At 38.7% G+C, this 24,781-nt stretch overlaps 1 protein-coding gene across 5 annotated transcripts in view; it reads right to left on the bottom strand.

Moving 5' to 3' along the window:
- LOC119794441 (potassium voltage-gated channel subfamily H member 7-like) overlaps nucleotides 1-24,781 on the bottom strand; it is a 126,731-nt gene that overhangs the window by 98,911 nt on the left and 3,039 nt on the right. The window lies entirely within an intron of this gene.

Below are 24,781 nucleotides of genomic sequence, written 5' to 3' on the forward strand. Positions count from 1 at the left end.
AGGTTTCAAGATAACAGACTCCATTGGATTTTATTTATACAACCAATAATTACAGTGAGGGTTTGTTTACTAAGTCAGGGGAGCTGAAATGCAAAGAAAAGCCCCTACTGTATATAAAGTCTGACATGCTGCTTTCCTTTTCTTTTTTTAACAGCCTCTCACACAGAGATGATTGTCACATTGCTGACTGGGTGGATTTCGGAGCGATGTGGGATAATGACATTTGGGAATGTTGACAGTCGTCATTTGGGGAAGTCTCTAAGGGAAACACTGCTGTCACAATAATTTGAAATGGCAGCTTTTAAGACCCGACAGTGACTGTTTAGGTATGAGTAAGTTTCCGAACGTCTGCCACCGGTGTGAGCTGTGCCCCGAGCAGAGTAGGGCTGCCGCACTTTGAGGTGTTCCGGTGAAATCTCTCATCATGTAGCCGATCCGTCCTCATCGCTCTCTGCCTGGGAAACATTCAGCATGCTCAGCTCGCTGAGGTTAATAGTCATCAAATCAATGTCTTCAGCTGGCTCTGTGTCCCTGTGTCAGAGTCAGTCACCTCTGCTGGCAGCGGGTGAGAAACGACTTCAGTTTATGAGTAATCAGGCCTTGCAGCGCTCTTGATATGAAAACTGCAAAAAGCTAATGGAAAATAACCAAGTCACAAAGTCTGAGTGTAAACCTAATTGCACGTATGCAGGAAGATGAGTGAAATAAAACCTAAACTAAGTGGAAACAGATACTTAAAGGAAGTAAACTAGACTTTAGCTCCTAGTCTAAAGCCAGACTGTTAGACAAAGCAAGAAATCAGATTGGTTTAACTGCCGGGTTCATATGGCTATATCCCTCCCTCCCTCCCTCCCCCACTCACTCCATCCATCCATGCATCCATCCATCCGAAGCGTGGAGCAGCTGGATAAGCGTTTTTTTTATAACTGAGTTTTTAATTTTACTTAATTTTTTTTAGTTAAACTAGGAAAACCACAGATCTAAAAACGAAGGTTTCCAAAGAATAGCGGGACATAAAATTTTTTATAAAACACTGCAAAAACTTTAACTTCCCTTAAATCTCTGAATATCTGTCCGTCTGTCCATCCATCTATCGCGTGGAGCAGCTGGATAAGCGTTTTGTGCTCTGACTAGACGAGCGCATCACAAAACGCGGAGGTAGAACAGTTTCCTCTCAGCGACTTTAGAATAGTGTCCATATAAAAACGGGCTGTATCAAAACATCCAAAAAATATTTACTAAAGTAAAAAAAAAAAGATTATACGATTTTATCAAATATGTATAACTACATTTTTTTATTTTAGGTTATTTTTTTTAGTTAAACTAGGAGAACCACAGATCTAAAAACGAAGGTTTCCAAAGAATAGCAGGACATAAAAAATACATTTTTATAAAACGGTGCACAAATTTTAACTGCCCTTAAACCTCTGAATATCCGTCCATCCATCCATCCATCCATCCATCCATCCATCCATCCATCCATCCATCCATCCATCCTCTCTGCAGGATTTCTGGTGTCCATCTCCAGCCCTTATTGGGACAAAAGCAGTGAACAGGTCGCCACTTACTAACAGATTTATTGAAGATTTTGCCAATTAAAACCAGTTTTATTTGACCACTATGATTTTCATGAAAAAAAAAAGATTAATTCCATTGAAACAAATGTATATAATATATATGGTTTGAAAATCAGTATAGCCACCTCCATTGATTAGACTACAGCTCTGTCAAATAAACTGAAGACTAAGCAGAAGTTAGAATAGTAGCCATTCAAAATTGACCCACTTTCCTTGATGGGCCCTTGGCTAGTTCCATAAAATTCCTTTTTAAACATCAGTCTTTGTACTAAAATATCCTTTCTGTCATGATTTGTGGACATTCAGATCTAAAGAGAAGCCTCATCAGAACCTGTAATTCAGTAAGAAGGTGCAGTCAGAGTAAAAAAATATGCATGCCAAGCAGAAGGAAGGGCCTTTTTGAATGGTTGCTACTGTAAGAAACTTAGTGGTCAGTAACACCTCAGACTTTGAATAACAGCACTTTACATGATAAAATCTTCCTACCGCAACCAATATTGTTGCCACATCTAAGAATTAAAAAAAGAGATTAAAAGAAAAACCTCCAAAATCTGCTTATTAGTCTTGTTCAATTCAGCAAACTGCTTTAAAATTTCTATATGGTAACTATTTAATCTAAAAACATGCACGAGCCATCATGGTTCGATGCCTTCACAATACCCTGGTTCTGGATGGTTATAATATCTTTTTATGACACAGACCAGAGCGCTCGTTAATTCAGCCTCCATCAAAGTGTTGCCTCTGGCGAAACAGAGTGCTGATCTTGGCCTGGTATTTAGCAGACAGCAAGTCTACAGGGCCTCGTTCCTGAGCGTAGGATTTCCCAGGATGTTTGATGCCTCGGAATCAAACAGTCAAACAGACTGCTGGGCAGCAGCTGACTGAAATAACATCAAAACATCCAGGGCTGTGAAAAACTGTTAGCGCCATAGAGATTCAGTTTGTTTTTACTCGAGTTAAAAGACTGCAGAATATCACAAAATCTGTAAAAACAAAAGCCAAAAAAAAATACAAATATTGATTAAATGGCTCCCTTGTTTAATCACATGTAAAGTATGATCAGTTTAATATTATGCAGCCACAGAATGGCCTGAATAATGCCGAATCTGTTGAAAAGCAACAATAATTATCATTTAAGAAGTACTTTCAGGCCTTACAAAATTAAATAAATTTAAATTTCTGATCAACTAAACAGTCTGTGATGAATTGAACTCCAGTTCTAAAGCTGGCAATCAATTTAACCAGTGAATACTCTTCATAAATAGAGAAAACAGTTTCACATTTCCCTAAAAAAATAAAATAAAAATCAAGATTATCCCACCAAAAAATTGGCAGGTGATTTTAAAACTGTTTTGAAGTGGCCTAGTTAAAGTCCGGATTTCAGTCTGATTCAGACACTGCAGTATGACCTTAAACAGGCTACGTTCACACTGCAGGCCTTGATGCTCAATTCCGATTTTTTGTGAAATCCGATTTTTTTGCGTTGCAGTTCACATTTCCAAATGAATGCAACTTGTATGTGATCTCCTGTGTGAGCTGAAGTCATACAACCCAAGTGTCCCGCATGCGCAGTAGACGCCGCAGTGACATCACAGACTAGCGTGCTCTGTGTTCAGTGTTGAGGAGTAACGGATTACATGTAACGACGTTATGTAATTTAATTACAAAAAAAGAGTAACTGTAATTCGTTACGGTTACAATGAGAAAATATGTAACGCAGTTACAGTTATTTCAGAAAATATTAATTACAAATTTAGTTACAATTTTTAAAAAATATAAATAAAAACCTTTGCGAAATATGTAATGATATTTTTATTGCTTCGCGCCCTGTATCGCCGTTTCCCACTACGGCACCTTGTCTCCATCATATCTGCCACTCTGATGATCCATCCTGTGCTGGTGGAGCCTCCTTGAGGAACAGCAAGCGAGCGGACGGTTCTATTTCAGCTCAAGCAGCGCATCCAAAATGACAGGAAATTTAAGGAGCATTTCATTTACATCTGTGAAAATGGCTCACATTTAACCGTGCAGTGCAAGAAGTGTTTGCCGGTGTTAAAGAAAAATGATTATTTTTAGCTTTTAATACAGTTAATCTTATGGCATGTTTAAAAGGTATGTTGAACACTCTCATTTTGAACATATTTCTTAATTTTGAACAAGTTTGTGAAGATAACCTTTCCTTGAACCAAATTACTGAATTTAAGTTTGTTCCTGAGAATTTATGGCGGGAAGAGGCCCCGCATTCCACAGCTATTTTGTGAAATCTTATCTTAGGTTTTCCTTAGCCAGATGAACTTAAAATTCCTGGAGGCCAGGCCGTACATTAGGGGAAGTTCTAAGTTTTTCTGAGTGTCCAAGATAGCTCCTGGTTGGAGGAGCAAAAGCCAGCCTTATTTGAATAAATTAAATACAAGAGGATAAAACCTTCTACATAGAAGTAACAAATCAGATTTGCTCTTGCATCTCTCCAAAGATGTCTTTGTACGTCTTTGCTTTCTTTCCTTCTCTCCATTTATGTCAGGTAAATGAATGTATGTCTCCGTTGTTCTGCAGTTTCTGGTGTAAGTTTGTGCATTGTCTTACTTCTAAGTTTATGCATTGTCTTATATTGGATTAAACTCTGTAATTCTGTTGGTTGTTGGTTTTCCTTGTGGCCACAAGCAGCTCGCCGAGAGGACCTGGGATACAGAGGAAGAGAGAGAGCCAAACTTTTTCCAAAGTTAACTATTTTAGAATAATTTCTTCCTTAACACCGGTTATCAAGAACTTGTCCACATCGAAGCAATCTATGTCAAACCTGAGGAAACATTTAGAGGTAAGTGCAGCTCACTGATAGACGAAGCCTGTCAGCAGTTCCCTCTCAGCTTAGTGCTTTTTTAAGGTTCACATTCACTTCTCAAAAATTAAATGATGAACATGGGTCAATACTCATTAAAACCTTAAAGTAATCAAAAAGTAATCAAAAGTAATTAGTTACATTACTTTTTAAAAGTAATCGAAAAAGTTACGCTACAATTACACTTTAAACAAGGTAACTTGTAACTGTAACGGATTACATTTTTAAAGTAACTTACCCAACACTGTGTTTACTTCCTTAAACGTGGATGGTAGCGCTGGAGCGCACCTTAACAACTCAATCTTTCCAAGATTGGTAAACATAAATACTGCTCTCCGCATCGTCGTCAACCGTTGTTGTTTTTCATGCCACTTCTGCATAGCTAGAAGCAGAATAGTGACCTTTGTCGGGTATTAATGGCGTTCAGGTTGGATGAATGCAACCTGAACGGGCAGGTCGCATTTGTGAAGATCAGATTTGTATCGACCACATTTCAGGACCACATAGCCAAGCGGCCGGGGTCACAGTGGAAAAAAAATCAAATTTGTGTTGTTCAGACAGCCATGAAAAGATCAGATCCAGGTTGTATATGGGCCAAAAAAGATCTGATTGGGGTCACTTTAGACTGCGGTGTGAACGTAGCCATAAAATCCCTGAGGTCAGAGGAGGATGCCAGACTGTTGACTCTATAGTTGATGTAAATTCTTACCGCTTAAAGCTGGGGTTTAACTGAGAGCTACTGTAATTGGTGCTGTAGTTTAGACACAGAACATATCCCTCATTACAGTTAGCCTTAATTTATACTTCTGGAAAAAAATAAAACCATATTCTATTTTTGCATTGGAGCCAAACTGAAATAAACCCAGAAAAATATGGGTATGCTGCATCTTAAATATAGCATAGCATATTTTTGTCTTGTAAATTTTCTAGTAAAGATATATTTTATTGCGTGTTGCATATCCAGTAAATCTATTTCATCTTTAAATCTGCAGCTCTCCCTACTTCTCTGTGCTCTGTTTGGAAATATTTATGAACCTCTTTACTAATATAATGATGGCAGAAACAAAATTTCAAGATATGTAGAAGCTCTGCAGTCTGATTCTATCTGTACAATAAGAAAACATTTTAACCTGTAACTGGGAGTCATGGCCTCTGAGAAGCAAAGATTTTTTTAACTAGTAAAGAAGAACAAACATGTATTCTCAAGATTCTTGCATTATAATACTAACTTGTAAAAAAATGTATAATTTGTTGCTATTTTTAGCTGAAAAGCTCCAAATATCAACAGATTTTTCAGTGGTTTGATCTCTAATTGTTTTAGCCAATCCGTCTCCTAACTTTTACTTAAACATCAAAGTAGCTGCCAGTTAATATTCACTGAGTGCTGCTGTGTGTCTCTCCTCCAACCACGTAGCTACTTGGTACGCAGTTAAATGCGACCGCAAATCAGATGTCTCAATGTGACAGATCCAATGATGTCACACCGAGAGGCGGGACACGGGAGCAGCGGGAGAGAGGGAATAAAAACACGGACTCATCCACACTTTCAAAATACATCCTGAAAGACTGAGCAGAATTGCATGAAAATATAATTTTTTACCAATTTATAATTGTGTGTATATATATATATATACATAAATAAACCTAAAAACCATTTAATGCACCAACACAAGCAACAACTATAGGTTACCTTCAGTCAGTGTACTCACCCACTGCAGAATTGAACTACTGAACATTTCTAAGTGCCAAGAAAACCAAAGAAGGAAGCAGTTTTAAAGTTGTCAGGCCCATAGGAGGAGGAGTTTTGGTCGGATTTGCATGTTTTTGACTGGTTTTATTTACAATCTGCATGCTTGTTGGACCGGGCCTTAAAGTCTGGGTTTAAAACACATCCATCCATGTTTCTTTGAAACTGAGCTCCAAACCTGATAAGAATAAATATATACATTGGTAGGGCTTGAAATCAGTTTAAGATGAGGAATGGGATTTATATCAGACTGAATTAATGTTAGGCAAGATTATATCAAAACAGTTTATATAAATGCATGAGACAGAATAAAAAATGTAACTAAATTATAAGATGTCTCTTCTATATTTCCATATTTTACCTGCAGCTCTGGGAGGATTTCAATGAGCAGGTTGTTAAAATATGAAGGTTTGTCTGTTTTATTCTGTTCTCTTTATTTGAGCCAGAATGGTAGAAATTTTAGGGGGAATGCAGGAGCTCCAATGATCCACCGTCGCTCCTGCAACGGTTGCCAGGACAACACTATGCTGGACTGCACAAGAAGACTTTCTGCAGGGATTGAGAAGTGATGGCGTGACAGACTGGGAGGTGTTCACAAAATGAAACAAGCACAGCTTCTGTGCTTACACGAGCGCATGCTGCGAAACCGTTCGGGTTTACCCAGCAATGAATTTCTCTGTTTTATAAAGATCCGACTCATAATCGAGAGGCTTTTCCATTTTCCCTGCAGCACAGAGAGAGCCTTCAACTCAGTGCTGATAAGATCCAGAGAAAACAATCAAAGCAGCTTTAAAAGCACAGATATGCAGCTGTCACTGAAGATTTAAATAGAAGGCATGCTACTATATTCCACCTTTTATATGACATTAGTCATATTCATCTTACAAGCAGCTCCTGAATATTCATGAATAACTTCCCTTTGGCCCTAAAAAAAAGCCAATAATCATTCATATCTGTGGGTTAAAAAGGCAACGGCTCCCTGAAGTGAGAAAGGCTGCTGTTGTTTGCAGATGCAGCCCCATAAAGAAGCAGCTCTCAGTCCAACAATGGAGAGGAAGAAAAAAAAACAAAAGCAGCTCATTTTCAGCTGCACCCGATTTCCATCTTTTTTCCTCATCACACCTCACCGCTATCTGCTCATTTTATTCCTCAGACACAAACACTTAAAGGTGAACGCTCACTTCTTCATTCCTTGCATTTACCACGAGATCTGCTCGTCAATTTTCATTCGTCTCCCTGTAGGCGTTTTAGCAAGATGAAACAAAAATCAACCCAAAACAATAAGGATGAAACAAAGTAGAGCTTCTAATACTATGCTAAGTACATCTAGGTCATTAGGTGCGTCCTGATGGTGCAACTAGAGCAGAAACTGTTCAATGAGAATAAATATAATATAGCAACATCCATACAAAAGAAAGCTAATACAACAAAAAAAATTACATTAAGACGTATCTATTGCGTTCTTGTCATCCTTTATTGTTTCAGCTTAAAAGAATTGTAATATTTGTAAAAAGATAAAAGGTTACAGATAAATTTAGTTGTTCAAACAAACCTGGAGCCATGTTAAAATATAATTCCTTTCTTATTTAATTATTAACTACAGCCTTGATTATTGCCTAGCAGGTAGGATAGAATATATATTTAAAAAAGGATACTATAAGTAAGAACAATTATCTAGAAACTAGAGCAGAGGTAAACTTGGATGTGGGATCTAGGGGTGAGTCATCCCACGTGGAGAACTTTTTTGTAATTGGCTTATATTTTTTATTTTAAACAGGTAATCGGGGGCTTCCCCGTTTAAAAAAATGCATTTGTGTTTTGAGGCACGTCAAGAGAGTCTTAAAAAAAATCTACACACAAATGCAATGAAGTTTAAAGATTACTGGTACTTTGTAATTTAATTTATAATTGTTTATGGACCAGAAATACTTTGCTGAATCTTGTTGTGTACATGTATGAATCATATATGTGTATTAGTGAAAATTGAGACCGATCTAGCTCCACACAAGAGGGTCCGTAATGAGTCATCCAGGAGGTTACACAAGGATATCATCTAAAACCCTGCAAGTTATGGTTCGATCATAAGGAGAACAGACTGGGCAAAGTGGGATGACATTTTCCAAAAACATCTTGATGACTGAAAGACTTCTGTTGATGGAAAAAAAAAACAGAAAAACTAAACTTTCTGAAGCGTAATCTAACCCCAAAAAAAAGAAATTAAAAACAATTCCACTGGAATTTGCTTCCAAGTTTGAAGACGTTTCGCTTCCCATCTAGGAAGCTTTTTCAATTCAAATGTCAGGAGGAACATTGAGTTCGAGGTTTTATACAGCAGCCCATCAAAACTTTGTCTTGAAAACACTTAAACTGAAACGGACGAAGGGCTCCACCCCTTTGTAATCCTATTGTTACTTCTGGAGTAAAAGTAATCCCATTTTAGATAAAGAACATCTTCTAATCAAACATGGTGGTAATAGTGGGTAAATCTGAGCAGGACAGTTCTAACCTATTCCCGTACTCATCATTGTACGCTGTATGAACTGGTAGGCTGGCCTTCACTAAGTCTACGTAGACAACTTCATTTGTATATTTTTCTATACAAGGCCATGTTGGGTAAACTGCCGGCATATTTATGTAATCTCCTCAAGCTAAATTCCAGCCATTTTCATCTCCGTTCCACCAGGTGGCGCTCTTACCAGGTTCCAATGGTTTTTACTGAGCTGGGGAAGAAATCCTTCTCTTACTTTGCTCTATGGTCTTGGAATAATTTGCAAAACTTGCTCCATTTAAATGATCTAGTCCCATTGAATGAATTTAAGGTCATGTAAAATGTCATGTAATTCAAAAATGTAACTGCCCTATGTGACCTGTCTTGTCCGCTATGTGAGATTTTGTCTATGCTGTATTTCTGTTTGTATTTTAACTGGTATGCCGTCTTGGCTAGGTTTCTCTCGAAACAGAGATTTCAATCTCAAGAGACTTCCTGGTTAAATAAAGGTTAAAAAAATAAAAAAATTTTAAAAAATAACCTTGGATGAATGAACCATCAAGTTCTCCACTTAAACCAAGGTTTATGCTTGAGGTCCACATCACCTAATGACATCTATTTTTTCTTCCACACCACTTAGCACGGCGTATTTACAGATAGAATTTCTGCATCTAAAAAATGTGTAACTACGCAAACAGATCACACAGAAACATGGCGAGAGAGAAATGGCTCCTACTGACGACGGTTCGCAAATGTAAACACCCAGAGACATCCTATAATTTAGCCCGTTAAAACCACTACTATAAAAAGAATCTGGGAAATATGGATATAAATTACTTTGAAAAAGTTGTAAATGGCTGTGTTTTCAGCTTCCTTGTATAGTGTAGTAAAGGGGCAAAAGCTACACAGACTATAAATGTAAAAAAAATTAAAATTAAAAAATTAAATCCCTTTGTTGTTCCACAATGGGGATATTACGACGGAGTATTAGGGCCACACATGAAGAGAAAAAATATTTTTGCCATGACGAGATTAAACTTGACATGTCGAGAATAAAGTTGAAATGTCATGTTGAGTTTAATCTCGACGTGTCGACTTTAAACTCGCCCTGTCGACTTTAAACTCGCCATTTCGAGAATAAAGTTGATATATCGTGGCGACTTTAATCTCAACATTCCAAAGTTTGGAGAAAAGAGCAACCGCGCTCCACAGCTGCAGTCTGCGTTTTAAGAGTGAAGGTAGTCTTTGACGTGCTGCAACTGTATAATCATCACAGGAAGCGGTGGCCTACCAATAATAACGTACCGGTAACATCTTTCCCTATGCTTTACCCAGGCTCGCAGTTCTGAATTTGAGAACATGTCAGTCATTTCAACTTTATTCTCGAAATGGCGAGTTTAAAGTCGACACGTCGAGATTAAACTCAACATGACATTTCAACTTTATTCTCGAAATGTTGAGTTTAATGTGCACATGTCTACTTTAAAGTCGACATGTTAAGTTTAATCTCGTCATGGCAAAAATATTTTTTCTCTTCATGTTTGGCCCTAATACTCCGTCGTAGGATATTCACTCTGTGCATTTATCCCATCTCCAAAATGGCAGCAGTGGGCTTCCCGGGGAGCAGTGTGGCGTTAAGGGTCTTGCTAAGGGACCCAGAGTGGAGGCTATAGGGATCGGACCAGGTACTTGCAACCTTCTCTGCTGTGACCACTAGGCCAACACTCCCCCATAAATGCTGCAGACATTGTGACGGGCGGCTCATTTTCTGCTTGGTTTATCCTTGCATATTGCATAACCTGACCCTTAGGGAGAGCCATTGCTAATCTGAGATAAAGCTGCGTTTAATTTTTAACTTTAAATTTCCCAATTTGGCAGAGTTTGTGATTTTAGCTATAAAGAGGGTAAAATTTCACTGTTAATGATTATCGGGTCATCTCAGGATCAAAGCGAAACCATTTAAATCCTGAAAAGGTCAATTAATTAGATTAAATAATTAATGGTGTGATGGTAAAATATTTATCATTTGGATGTATTTTGGTAGCAGGTAGAAAAGCTCTTGGTAAAGATAAAGAAATAGCTTATCTTGTTTGTACAACAGGGCGACTACTTCTTTCCTCCATTACGATGCTGTGCCAATAAACAAACTACTTCAGGGGAACAACCTGAGCTGTTCCATCACTCATCATGGTGGCGTCCTGAGTGGAAGATAACACTCATTCTAGCAGCTCCTAAATATTCCAGTCACCAAGTTCATGATGTGAACGAATGAGCAGAACAGCTCTTCAGGTTTAAAATGACATTATCTCAGCCATCCAGAAAATGAGCCCAAACAAATGAGATCATTCCTAAACTATAAAACAAATGTCATGCCCTACACTGAGGATTAGGCAGCAGACTGACTGAAAGTAATGGCTAACAGGTGATTCTATTTTAAATCTGCTTCCTAGTTAGCACCTTGTTAACACGTAGTTGCTGGAGGAGGAATAAAGTGTGAAATACAATCACTATGCGTGTCTGTCCCGACACTTTAGAGAAGTAATGGCAGCCGCAAGACCAAGGCTGAATAATGAAAAACATCTGAACCTGTCCTACAAGGAGGTAAATTACATTTAATTGGGTTAACCAGTTTGGATTTATTTAAAAAGAAACTAAAACATTAAGTCTGGTAATTTGAAGAAAGGAGAATGTGTCGGATAAGTTTGTTCATTACATCATATGTGATTATTTGAGCTCCAAGCAAAAAGAGAGTTTAAGGCGGTTACAGTGATTGTAGAGCAACAGGTGTGCTGGTTAGTTAAAACACTTAAAAAAAATAATAATAATAATCATGGAATAAGGAGGCAGCAACATACTGGGAATTGGTCAGAGATGGTAGAAAATCAGTGAAGACTGCTGTTTCCAATTTTACGTTTTCTACATTGCAAGCAAATGAGGCCCAAATTGGATTCCTTGGGCCTTGGACTTGGGCCTGATTCCTTTGGGGTCAAGTGACGAGGTCAGGTGTGTAAAACGAGAGTGGACACTCAGATCTGGCCTGTATCTGACTTTTGAGAGTCACATTTGCGTCACATTCGTATGGGGTTCAGAATCTGAACCGTATCCAAGGCAGTGGTGTAAGGGTATACGCATGTATAGGCCGTTTACCCGCTTATTTTCCTATAGGTATTGTGTAAACGCACTTCTAAATCCCCCATGATCCACACTATTAAACAGAATCTCCAAGCCAAATTTCCCATTTTTCCTAGGACAGTGAAGCCATCACTCTGCTTCTAATTGGCTAGTACTTACTGCGTTTACTGATTACCGTAAATCCTCTAATATTGGCCTGTATTCCATTAGCAGCTGGGTCTCTAACAATGGCCGGTCTCGCTGTTGGCAGAGGTAAATAATGGCCGGACTCATATACAGGCCAGGGCTATAATTAGAACCAACGATGTTTCGCGGCAGTCCTCAACAACTTGTGAAAATAACATACAAGTACCACAGGGGGGCAATGTTTGCCAACGAATCCAAGCAATTAGCATGGGAAGTCCCATCTTTACACAAAGATCGTTCTGATCTGAAAGACAAATGTGATTACCGGTAGGTCTGGTTGTAACCAGGCAGCGTTAAAATGACAGAATTTTGTTGGCCTTTATTGTTTTTAAATTCCCTTTAAATATATGATACTGGTAGCCTACTTCCACTTAGCCTGCCTCAAATAAAATTTTGCTGTTATGGCAGAACAGTTTCCATGAACTTTTTTTGTTTAAACTTTGTTTTGCAAGTCAGTTTGGCCAAGATTCCATTCTGTGTCTTTTTTCTTTTCGTATTGCCGTGCAGAAAAATTGCAGCCGCTGGAAGATGTCTAAATAATGTTCTGTATACCGTTATGGTAACTGTAGTTTTTCAATAAATTAACCTAATATTAAAATATTAGGATCAAAGACAAAAAATCTTGTTTTTATTCATTCCACTGGTAGTCTGTTTTGATTAAACAGAAATAGAGGCCTGCCTCTAATTCTGGCCTCCTTCCAATAATGGCCTGAACCAAGATGCAAATGAGTGAAATAAAGGCCCCGTCCTATATTAGAGGACTTACGGTACATTGGTTAACAGTAGGCATGACCATAAGTGAGCCAATGGGAGATAGAGAGGGCGGTTAATGCTGAGGTTAATATTGCTCACATGTTAAATAACATTGATAAGTTTACTTTAAATGATTTGCCTTTAGGGTTTGCAAAGAATCAGTAATGTGAAGCAAACTAGTCAAATAACACTTTCATTTCCTTATTACAAGTGTCATCATGAATTAAAATTAGCCAGCAGTTCAGCTAATGTGAGATCAAATAAATTATATGAAATTAATACTACAAATTAATTTTTTTGGTAAACTACACAGAGCGGTCTGACATAAAAAAAAAAAAAAAAGTGTGAGTATACCCACTTATCCAGGGACCACTACACTACTGATCTAAGCTTATGTCCAATATGAACAACCAATACGGATTATATGTGACTTTGACGAGACTTTCCACTCAACTTATAGTTTCTGTGCTTCCCAGCAGGAAATGGCATCAGTTGGCAAAACAGAAAGAAGCTGAGGTAAAAACTTCGGAATAAATGCATTTTTTTGGCCCTAATTTAAGCAGGTAAATACGATTATCTGCCAGTGGAATAAATATTTTAAATCCTAAATCTCAGTGGGCATCAGCAGGTAACAGGCAGCTATGATCTATTTATAGTGTGGCATTTTCAGTTTTATCTGCTATTTGCAACCGGGAGCTTTCACCATGTGTCAGATTTATGGATCACCGTTACTCTAAAGACTGAAAGATCGCCTTCAGGTAGGACAAACGCAGAGCGAGGGGAATTTGACTAATTTGAAAATATTTATTAGAGATGGATGTAATGCAACATCAGACATATTGAATGTATAAACAGTTCCTTTGGAATATTTTTCCCAAACGTTTTAATATATCTGATTAGTCCTAAGATACGTCTTTTAATCAACTCAGTAATTTTTTCTCTGTGAACAGCAAAACAAATAAGCATTTGAAATCTTTCCCCCTAATTATTTAAATATAACAAAACATTAAAGCCATTTGTTGTGTCGGTGGCAGACTGGCTCCTATGCATCCATTAGTGGAGCACTTCACAGATCAGGCTTTTATGGTGGATTGGCTGTAAAGAAGAACACTGAAAACATAGAATGCCTTTGTATTACAAAAGGATTATGAATTTAGATAGAAAGTCTAAGAGACGGACAAGAAAAGTGGCTTTGAAGAAAAGCCTTTTTACAGATTTTACAGCAGGAAAGACTAATCTTTTGGTTGAACATTTTTATAGCAGGACCTTAAAATCAATTTTAAATGTATTATGTTTGGCTGCCTGTGGAAGCTCAGTTTTTGTCTTGAGAAATTTACATTGTTGATAATACCAGCGCAAATGGTAAGATGTTTACAGGATACTTTTATATTTTTGAGTGGTTGAAACATGTTTTGAAATATCACAATTCCTCTGTGACTTAACTATAAAGTGAAACATTGAAAAACTCAGCTTTGTGGATTTATATTTGGTGCAAAATATAACCATCCCTGAAAAGCTACTGTGTATGTGAATGTGCAATATCTCTAAATATCGGTTATCAGCCTTAAAAACAATAATAATAATATCGGATATCGATATCAGCCCAAATTTTCCTAATTATACTTAAAGCAAAACAGCTTTTTAGCAAAAGCTTAGTGAAAAGCATCAACTTAAATATGAATAGATACAAATTAAAGCAAAAACCTTTTAATTCTGCATGTAACGGTCATTATTGTCAAAACTTGGCCCAAACTTTCGCCTCTACTACAACGGCGTCGCCTCCTGTAGAGTTCACACAGACCGGCAGGTCCAAATCCGAGTGCTTGGGTTGAGGTTTAAATCATAAAGCATTCAGTACTGTGCCTCAGATTGTGCCGGCAAGCAGAATCTCCTTGAGGGGCGTTAAAGGACAGCGGTTAAAAAAGCTCCGCCGAACTCGAGTCTGAGGATTAAGAAGAAAAGATTGCTTCACAGACAATCCTGCAGTTCACGGTAAGGAGAGGAGTCAGCATGCTGAACACAGTCTCAAACTTTCAAACAAGGAGCTGACAGAACAACTTCTGCAACAACTTCAACAAATGCTATGAGGATATTGTTTCTGGGATTATTTTAACATCTGGGTTTCACCTCTAGAAACTGCAATGATGTGCAGCCAGGAAGGGTAACTAACCCTCCATGGAGAAAAGGTACTGTATGAGGACAGAAATGAGATGTTTGGGGGCACAGAAGCGAGGAAGACAAGGAAATGTTTTCCCTGGTGGAAAGGTCTGACAGTAGGAGGTGATCTAGCTCTTTATTCAAGTTCCCTGCAGACCAGCCCCTCTGTCCAACGCAACTGTGCTTAAGATTTATGCAACACGAGGGTATCCGTGTCCTCATTATTACTGTTTGTTCAGCAGATCGACTGAGGCCAAACATTTTGCACACAGATAGGATTGCTGTACAACAGGAGATGAACCTGCTAAAGTTAGGTCAAAAAAAGCGTGCCTTAGTGGTGCGGACTAGTTAATGTAAACATACAAAGAATTTAAAAAACTGAACACATGTTCACAAGCAAAAACATGACTAGATTCTCCTGATTTAAGACAGAAAAATATTTTTAGGCGATGAAAACCAGGCTGTGCCACTGTCCTGGAGCTTTTGCATTCGTGCTCCATCACACCTAAAAAAAATTATCTTCTTAGCATATCAGCAAATAAACCATTTATTTGTTTCAGGTGTTTAGGTGTCTGATGTCCCAGAATCTCCTAAAAAGCTGGCATACGCTGAACTTTCTATGTATTTTTTTCAATTTTGGGCGTAAACATAACGTATTCATGAAGTGTCCAGAGCGTATGTCCAATGACAGCCCAACTTATGCATGAGCGTAAATGATGCTTGTGCATCATTTCATGGGCATTACGTAGCATCAGTTAAAGCTGCTCCATCAGGAGGCGCCCGGCCTGCATAAAAAGATGCCTTTGATTGCGGTATTAACCTAACTGCTGTTTACCGCCTGCCCCAAAAATAAAAAATAAAGAAAAAGAAACAAGGTTTGCAGTCGCAACAGATTCAGCATCATGTCTGCTAGGAAGCTTGTTGGTTGTTGCCTTGGGCGCAAACGCAGTGAGGATCCATCACTGCGTTTGCGCATTCCTGCTCACCCTATGATGTGGATGCTATCTGGAGGACAACTTACGGTTTCCTCCTGCGAACCCCCTGTAATACCAAAATGCTGCCAATACGCCATTATACAGTAGCTGTAAGTAATAAACATGTTCAGCTCTCATCTGGAACACGTCAGACACACTGATATGCGTTGGAGATAAGTTACGCATGCCCAAGTTGTGGATAAGCTAGACACTACGACTTATGAGTAACTTACACTTAGCGTATGTCACGATCAGACAACTTTCCTGTAAAGGCCAACTTATGCTTCTGACGCATAGCCTCTGCAACCGTAAAATCTGTCTGTGTGCTGCAACCGTCGTCATGCACCTAAAACAAAATCCTGCCTACACGTCAGATGATCGCAAACCCACGCAGACCTCAAGCTTATGTGCGCAGACAAAAAGTAGCTGTGATTGGTCCTTGGTATGCCTTTACGGCTGTGTGGTCGTCCTTCTCGATTCGGTGTCGGGGCGCGCCATTTTTAAAAACGGAGAAACAACTTCAATGGACAACTACGACGAAAGGTTAATCGAGGAGGTTCGGAAGTACAACCACTTTTACGATGCCTCAAATTATATAAAGTTGTAAAGGTCCTGCCAACTCCTGGAGGGTGATCAGCCAGAACCTGTTCCTCTTCGATGTCTAGCAACTCTAGATCTATCTCCGTGACCGTAATATCTTGCAGATGTGCCATTGTTGTTTTGGAAGATAAACACTCCCGCCGGCGCCTACGAAGTTGTCATGATCATCCGCCGAAGTTCTCGCGAGTTCTCGAATAGGCTCCATCTTGCACTTTGGCGGGAAACTGCTGTGCGTCCCTAGAAATTCCAGACAGACGGTGCAGAAGCATACAAGCAAAACTGGTTCGTGACCAGACCCAAGCGACATTTGATGTGTGCGGTTGCAGAAGTTCAATCTGCCCTTAACTTCTGGCCCACGTCTTAAAGTACTTGCTGTATGTCGACGTGTGCCAGCGTGCTTCAGCATGCTTCAGTGTTCTCATAACTTACACAAAACGTACCCATAACTTATCTGACGTATGCCAGCGTTTTTGCCAGATTTTCGTATGTCAGGCGTAAGCAGGTCTAAATCGTCAAGGTGTGACGAGGGCTTTATGTCCAAGCTGCAGGGCAGAGGCACTTACTGTAAGGATCGAGGTTGACTTCCAAAACTGTCTTTAGCATCTATAGGTAGCAGTTAGCATTACTAAGCAGAGAATGCTGACAGACTTCAGCTCTAGAAAAAAGTCAAATAAAGTCATGCATAAACAAAAACTATACTGCCAAAGGAACAAATGAGATTCTACCACCAAATGCTAACTTATCTCTGTGTTTTTTCTGAGTATTTTCAATGCATATTTGCCTGATTATTTACTCCAAGCAATGTCAACAGGCAGATTCATTTGAGTAGATCTTGAAGTTCATATCTAGAGTTTTAGAAATAAGGTTGAACTGTAAAAAGGACAGCAAAGACAAGTGACTAAGCTCTTCAAATGACAGTCTAAGTTTATTAAAGACATAAAGAGAGACTTCTGCTGCAATTCCACTATGTGAAAGTGTTCAGACTAAAGCTTGGCGCTCTGAACAGAGCGTACCCATTCCCTTAAGCATTTCTGTCTTTATCAGACTCTCAACCTTCGACCCCTGGCTATGTCTCCAAGGATACCATCATTTGGAGTCATTTCAAACCAAACCTCCCCTCTCACTCTCTGGGTTCTACTAAACCAGCCTGAGAGCTGCACTCAGAGAGAAAAAGCAAATCAGCTAAGTCTTTCATGGAAACAGAAATTAAATCATTAAACCGTTCTGTTGAACATCTATGAAAACCACCAGATAAAAGCTTTATAGAGTTAGCAACTATCTTACCTTATACCATTACAATGTCTGCACCTTTTAATGAGAGAAACTATAGCTCTGGCTGATTTGAAGCATCATCCCCTCCCAAGCAGGGTGTGTTAGCCACATTATCTGAGGAGAACCTTTTCCTCATGATGGCTGACAGCTACTGCAGGATTATTCTGAAATTTAAAGCAGGTGTGGTTAATCTGGAAAAAAATAACTAAACGTTGCTATTCCCCACTTTTCCCAGGAGTTTTGCACTTGAGTTTTCCATCAAGAGTGACAAATCATCTCCAGAACAGTGTTTTTGATCAAACAATATAAATAAACAAATTTCTGTCTACCTGTAGAGAATTGTTGATCTCATTTTGAAAGAGAGACAACAGGAAGCTGTTTAGATGAGACCAAAGTTGTACTTTTTGGTCTACATATAAAATGAGTAATATCAGAAAACCATCATTTCTAAACAAGGTTAAACACAGAGGTGGCCACATCATACTGAAGGACCTCAGGATACATAGAGTTAGCCTCGTGAGACCATCCTGATCTCGCGAGCTTTCAAGGTTTTACTCGCTAATCAATCTGGAGACTCTCCGTTAAAGAAAACTTGGAGCCGTTCACCAAACGAACGTCCAATCAGCGTTGGCTTTGAGGCGGGTTGAGGTGTGACGCAACGAGAAGCGCGACAATTCAGTTGAAAGAACATGGCGGCTTCAGCCGATGAAACTAGCGTTAGCGTAGCTATCAAGCAAGTTTTATCGGAATTACAGAGTATTTCTTCACTGAAAGAGCAAAACACTGCTCTGGAGGCTTTTCTCAGAGGAAAATATGTTTTTGCTCTTCTCCCGACTGGTTTCGGCAAGAGTTTGATCTATCAATTGGCTTGTGCCTGGCTTGTGGTTGTGTTTTTGTCGTCGTTCTGTCAGTACGTCATATGCTTCGTTGATCTGATTGGTTTATTTGGCCCGTCTATCACCAACATAGGCCAATCAGCTAACCAGTATTTTCGCCCCTTCCCAAAATTTCTTCAACGGAAGGTTTCCAGATTGATATGCGGAGCAAAACCATCTGGCGGAGTCAGGTTAACATAGAGTTGCTCTCCAGTAGGGAGATCTAAAGTCAGATGTGTTGGAATGATCCAGTAAAGGCAGGAAGGGCGATTTTTCTTTTGGGTCGGTGCGGATTCAGTTTCATCCAGCATTGTCTAGTATACAGGAGGGTAAGGAGACGCAATTATTTTCTCACAACCACCTCCAGATCAAGAATCGTCTGGTCAGATGATAATTAAATTAGGGTTGCAACTAACAAGTATTTAGCAAATCGATTAATATGTTGATTATTTCAATTAATCGACTAATAATCAGATAGCAAAAAATTCCTTGAAGAAGACTTTTTAAGAAATCAAACCAGGTTAAACCAAAACTTTCCACTTGAGGAGTTCTGGATAGAGCATATGGACATACAACATTTATTTTTTTTTATCTTGAATGCAAAATATTTAAATTTTTATTTTACAATTTTCATATATCTACTGCTCTAAGTGGGTTGTCAGCTGTCAGCTTAAGGCATGTTTTAGAGTCTCTATACTTCAGTTAACGATTAATTGATTGCTAAAGTAGTTGATTATTTCAACCAAGGGTGCAACTTTGTGATGACGGTTGGTGGGGACACTCTAACGGTTACTCAACCCGAACGCTTTCATTAGGTTTTTGTATTTTCCAAAAATGAGCTCAAACATATATTTATTGAATGCTTTCCTATTGTTTAGAACACAAGAGAACCATAATACACTAATATTTATATTTATAGATCACTAGAGATGCCTTTTAGTGCATTACATATAAACAACAGCGGATTCTGATGCCAAAAACGATATATCATGCATCCCTAGAAGTACCATTTCAATTTAATCCATCCATCCAGAAAAATATGGAGATGCTGCACTTTAAATATAGCATAGCATTTTTTTTCTGGTAAACCTTCTGATAAACTTGGAGATATATTTTATTGCATGTTGCATATCCCAGTAAATCTGTTTCATTTTTAATCTGCAGCTCTCCTTACTTCTACTTCTCTGTGCTCTGTTTAAAAAGATTTATGAACCTCTTCACTAATATATTGACACCAGAAACAAATTTCAAGATATGTAGAAGGTCTGCAGTATGATTCTATCTGTACAATAAGAAAACATTTTAACCTGTAACTGGGAGTCATGGTCCTCTGAGAAGCCAACATTTTTCAACCAGTTAAGAAGAACAAACTATGTTTTCTCAAGCTTCTTGCATTATAATACTAACTTGTATAAACTAACAATTTGTTGCCATTTTCAGCTGAAAAAGCTCCGTATGTCTAACAAACAGATTTTTCAGAGGTATGAGGTCTAATTTTTTTAACAACCTGTCTCCTAACTTTTACTTAAACATCAAAGTAGCTCCTGGTTAATATTCACTGAGTGCTGCTGTGCATCTCTCCTCCAACTACGTAGCTACTCTTTATGCAGTGAAATGCGACCGCAAATCGGATGTCTAAATGCGACAGATCTGATGATGTCACACCGAGAGGCGGGACACGGGAGTACCGCGAGAGAGGAAAAAAAAAACACTGACTCAAAACGCTCTGAAAGTTATACTTTCACTTATACGTGAAAGTTATACGTGCATCAGGAGATAGCTGCACCCAACTATGTTACCTTTGGCTAAAGTAAACAAGTGGAAAGGGGGAAAAAAATAATTTATTGGCAGGGACATGTCCACACCACTCCTTCAGAAAGTTACGCCTATGATTTCAATAATCAATTAATTATAATTACTCCAATTAATTTTTTCAGCCCTAAATCAAATGTATTTGAAATTCATTCAGTCCTTGTAAAGTGAGCAAATCCTGCTGTTGAAGCAGAGCTACGAGCCGATCTACCTCAATCTTTCACACTGTGCAAACATGGGAATCCTGACTGTATGGAGGAGTCTGGCATGTGGTTGAACAATGAGATAAGAACAGATATCAGGAGCTGTCAACTCTTAAACCCTTCAGTTTCACTGTAGAGTTTGAGAATATTGTTCTAAGATCTACATTCACCGGCCAACTTATTAGGTAAACCTGTCCTACAAGCTTATCAATGCCAATTTCTAATGTGTTTAAGCATGCAGAGACAGCCAAGACAATCTGCTGCAGTTCAAACAGAGCATCAAAATATGGATGAAAGGTGATTTAAGCGACTTTGAGCTGATCTACTGGGATTTTCACACACAACCATCTCTAGAGTTAACAGAGAACGGTCAGAGGAAATCCAGTGAGCGGCAGTTCTGTGGTAGCCATCGCCTTGTTGAGGTCAGAGGAGATTCAGCAGACAGGTTTGAGCTGATACAAAGGCAACAGGAAGTCAAATAACCATTCATTACAACAGCGGTATGCAAAAGATCATCTCTCAACACACAGCAGGTCAAACTGTTTGGTGGATGAGCTGTAGCAGCAGAAGACCACACCGAGTGCCACTCCTGGCATCTAAGAACAGGAAACTGAGGCTACAATTAGCACAAAACTGGACAATAGGAGAGTGGAAAAATGTTTGCTGGTCTGATGAGTCTTGATTTCTGCTGCAACATCCAGATGGTTGGGTCAGATTTAGGGATGGATTCACCCAACCTTGTTTCAACGGTTCATGCTGGTGGTGTAAGGGTGTGGGAGATTTTTCTAGGCACACTTCGGGCCTGTTTGTACCAATTGAGCATCATGTCAACACCACAGCCTACCTAAGTACTGCTGCTGACCAAGTCCATCCCTTTAAGACCGAAGTGTACCCATGGCTACTCCCAGCAGGATAAAGCATGAAGTCATAAAGAACCAATCATGTCTGACTGGTTTCCTGAACATGACAATGAGCTCACTGCACTCAGATATCCTCCAGTCACCACATCTCAAACCAACGGAGCACCTTTAGGATTTGGTGGAACGATGCGATGCCACCATGTCAATAAGGAGTAAACTCTTTGATGTATGCTTCCAGTACCTCGTTGAATCCTTGGCAAAGACGATTAAAGTAATTCTGAGGCAATTTCTCAGATAGAAAAAGGTTTCTTAAAGAAGACTGTTTGCGAAATTAAACCAGGTGAAACTTTTCTACTTGAGGAGTTCTGGATAGAGCATATTGTCAGACAAAAGACATTTTTATCTTAAATGCAAAATGTTTACATTTTTTATTTATAATCTTGGTATAATTTCCAGTCTAAGTTGGTCGCTCTGTCAGACAAAGGCACGTTTTAGAGCAGGGGTCACCAACCATTTCAAGGCTGAGGGCTACTTCATGGCTATTGAATCATAGGAAGGGCTACCAATACTGACCTATGAACAAGAGGGGTCAGCCTTCACCTAAACTTCATCCAAATTAAACACATTTTTATCTTTAACTTTTAATTTTTAATTTTCCTTTAAATATTATAATTTTAAAATCTCTATAAATGCTAAAATGCCCTATATGATTACTATGATGAAATGCTCTATAAATCATTAAAAAGAAGAGTCACAGAATAAAATAAAATTTAAAACTTAGCCCACTGCTGAGTTGCTGTTTTCAGAAGGCGTTGAGGGCCCACCATGTGGTCCTTGAGGGCACCTTGGTGCCCCGCGGGCAACGCGTTGGCGACCCCTGTTTTAGAGTCTCTACACTCCAGGTAACGATTAATCGATTACTTGTTACCAATTATTATTTCAGCCCTAGTGTAAATCATCAGCGTCGATGATCTGCGTTGCCTGGGGAAATGATTTTTTAGCTAATTAATTTTCAGCCACAGCTCCACCCTCACAGCGGAGTTGAGAGAGGAGAACTCTAGCTTCGCAAAAATTAAGCCGACACCAGTGGCGGCTGGCCAATAGAGAGCGCTAGGGCGCCGCCCCACACCTAATGACCCTGAATAAGACATACAAAAAAGTTTAATTTTAAGTTTAAATGAAAACGTAAAATATTTCGAAAAATATATCTGTACATATTTTTTTTAGATAAATAAAAAAATATTTAATATTTAATGACTAGTAAAGCGTCATTCCATTTTTCGTCGGATCTGTGAAATCTTTGCCCATAGACTCATTAAAAGTTGCACATTCGCAGCTGTGGGGTGAGTTGAGACGAAGTGTATCTGCTCACCATCTCCCGCCGCAGCGCAGACATTTTGCGGGTGATTGACCCGGTCGAGGCTCAGGAGTACGAGACATATTGGAGAGAGAAGGAGAGAGAAATGGTGCAAGAAACTTTTTCCAGGACCTGGTTAACAAGAAGACTTGGCTATCAGCATGTAGCTTTATTCATCTTTCTCTGCCTCCTTTTTCTGACTCAGCATGGATAAAGACAGTTAAGACTGATTTAAAGCACTTTGTAGAAAAGGCAAAGAAGAATGAACAATCTGGGATTTACATGGAAAATAATATAACAGTGTATTTTTTCTAGATCATTATTAATTTGCATAATGGCTCCTAAATAAACACATTCTCAGAAAATAAATAGTTTTTATATATTTAAAAGAATATAAAGCTGACTAATATAATCTCCATTATTAAACTACATTAATTTTTTTTAGGTTTGTGACATCATATTGGACCATGTAAAACACAGATTTACCTTCACAAAACCTCAGAGGGGCAAGATTTATGTACAAAATATAAAGCTGTTCATGAAATTTTGTTTGGTTTTCATATAAATATACTGGTCCGATAAGTGATAACTTAGTGTACATTTGACTGGTTTTTGGTATACGTCTATTTTGAATTTATAGCCTCCCCTGGAGAAAACTTTAACCGTTTGCTGTTAAAAAAATGAACATCCAGCTCTCCCATCTTTCTGGCAATGATATCCACACCATAGGATCATCACCATCACACCTTCATAGGATGGGCTCAAATAGAAATGATAAACACAAATTTTACAAATTTTCAGTTTTCAAGTTCATGTTTGCTGACAGATATTTAATGAAGATAAATTGCGCCTTCATCACTAGTGGATTAGAGATACACAGATATAAAGTTCACAAGTTCAATTCAGTTTGGTTCAGGTAGATATTTAATGACGCAGAAAATAGCAATCTGATTGTACAATTTGTTTATGACGCTTAATAATAATAAATAAGTGCTATAAAATATTTGCTGACGTGTTTGCATTAATTATCTGTGCCCATGCTTTTTTAAAATAAATAATGGCCCAAAAATGTTTTTGCTTGCGTGCTTTGCACACTCGCATTTTTTGGTGCCCTATTGTGCCCCTGTATAGCATTGGATCAGCTGACGGCCCTGGTGTAAATCCTATTTTAAGCACCACAAAGAGCTGAAACTTGATGTAAACAAAGTTCAAAGCAGGGGTTTAAGAAACATAACCCTAAAAACAGGCAAGCCACCTTTTTAAAAATGAATCAATCTCCTTTCAAATGTCTTTAAGTAGTTAAAAAAACAACAACAGATAATCCTTCAACTTCATAATTTCGCATTCTCGTATTTCTTTGTTGTGTCTCATTAAATTTCAGAGGTTTGTAGTAAAAACATCATCAAATCATATAAATTGCAAGGAAACTTAACACCTGCAGGGCACTGGATGGAAAATGCAACAGAGGGAATGCAAATTCATTAATCACAGCTTATCCTGCAATACTATGCATAATAAAACATTTGGGTTAGCTTCTATAACCCAACATTAACCTCTGAGCTGTAACACTGTGATATAACCAGGGTGTTCCACAAATTTCAGAACACAAACTTGCTGTCAAATACATCCGATTACCTAAAACAGACCCCATCAGCCACAGACTGCAGCTCTAACCTCACAGAAGGGCATCAATTCAGAGCTGGATTGAGGAACCTCCCCAGCTGCTCCCCCCCTTGGGGTTCAAAGAGAGTAGACTTCTGCTCCAGATGCAGCTGACTCAACCATAAAAGATCAACTAAGAACTGAGCAGCAGCGGTGGGCTGCTCCAAGTATGAATGTAAAGATTTTATGCGACAGAAATTGGGGAAATTTCACTTTTCCTTCATCTAAAGCTGCCTTTTGAAAAGTAAAACCCCATTTCACCCAGAATGTATTTTAAGATCAAACCACTG

This window comes from Cyprinodon tularosa, unplaced genomic scaffold (assembly GCF_016077235.1).
Source record: "Cyprinodon tularosa strain WSP-4 unplaced genomic scaffold, ASM1607723v1 ctg48, whole genome shotgun sequence".
NCBI classification, from domain to species: domain Eukaryota; kingdom Metazoa; phylum Chordata; class Actinopteri; order Cyprinodontiformes; family Cyprinodontidae; genus Cyprinodon; species Cyprinodon tularosa.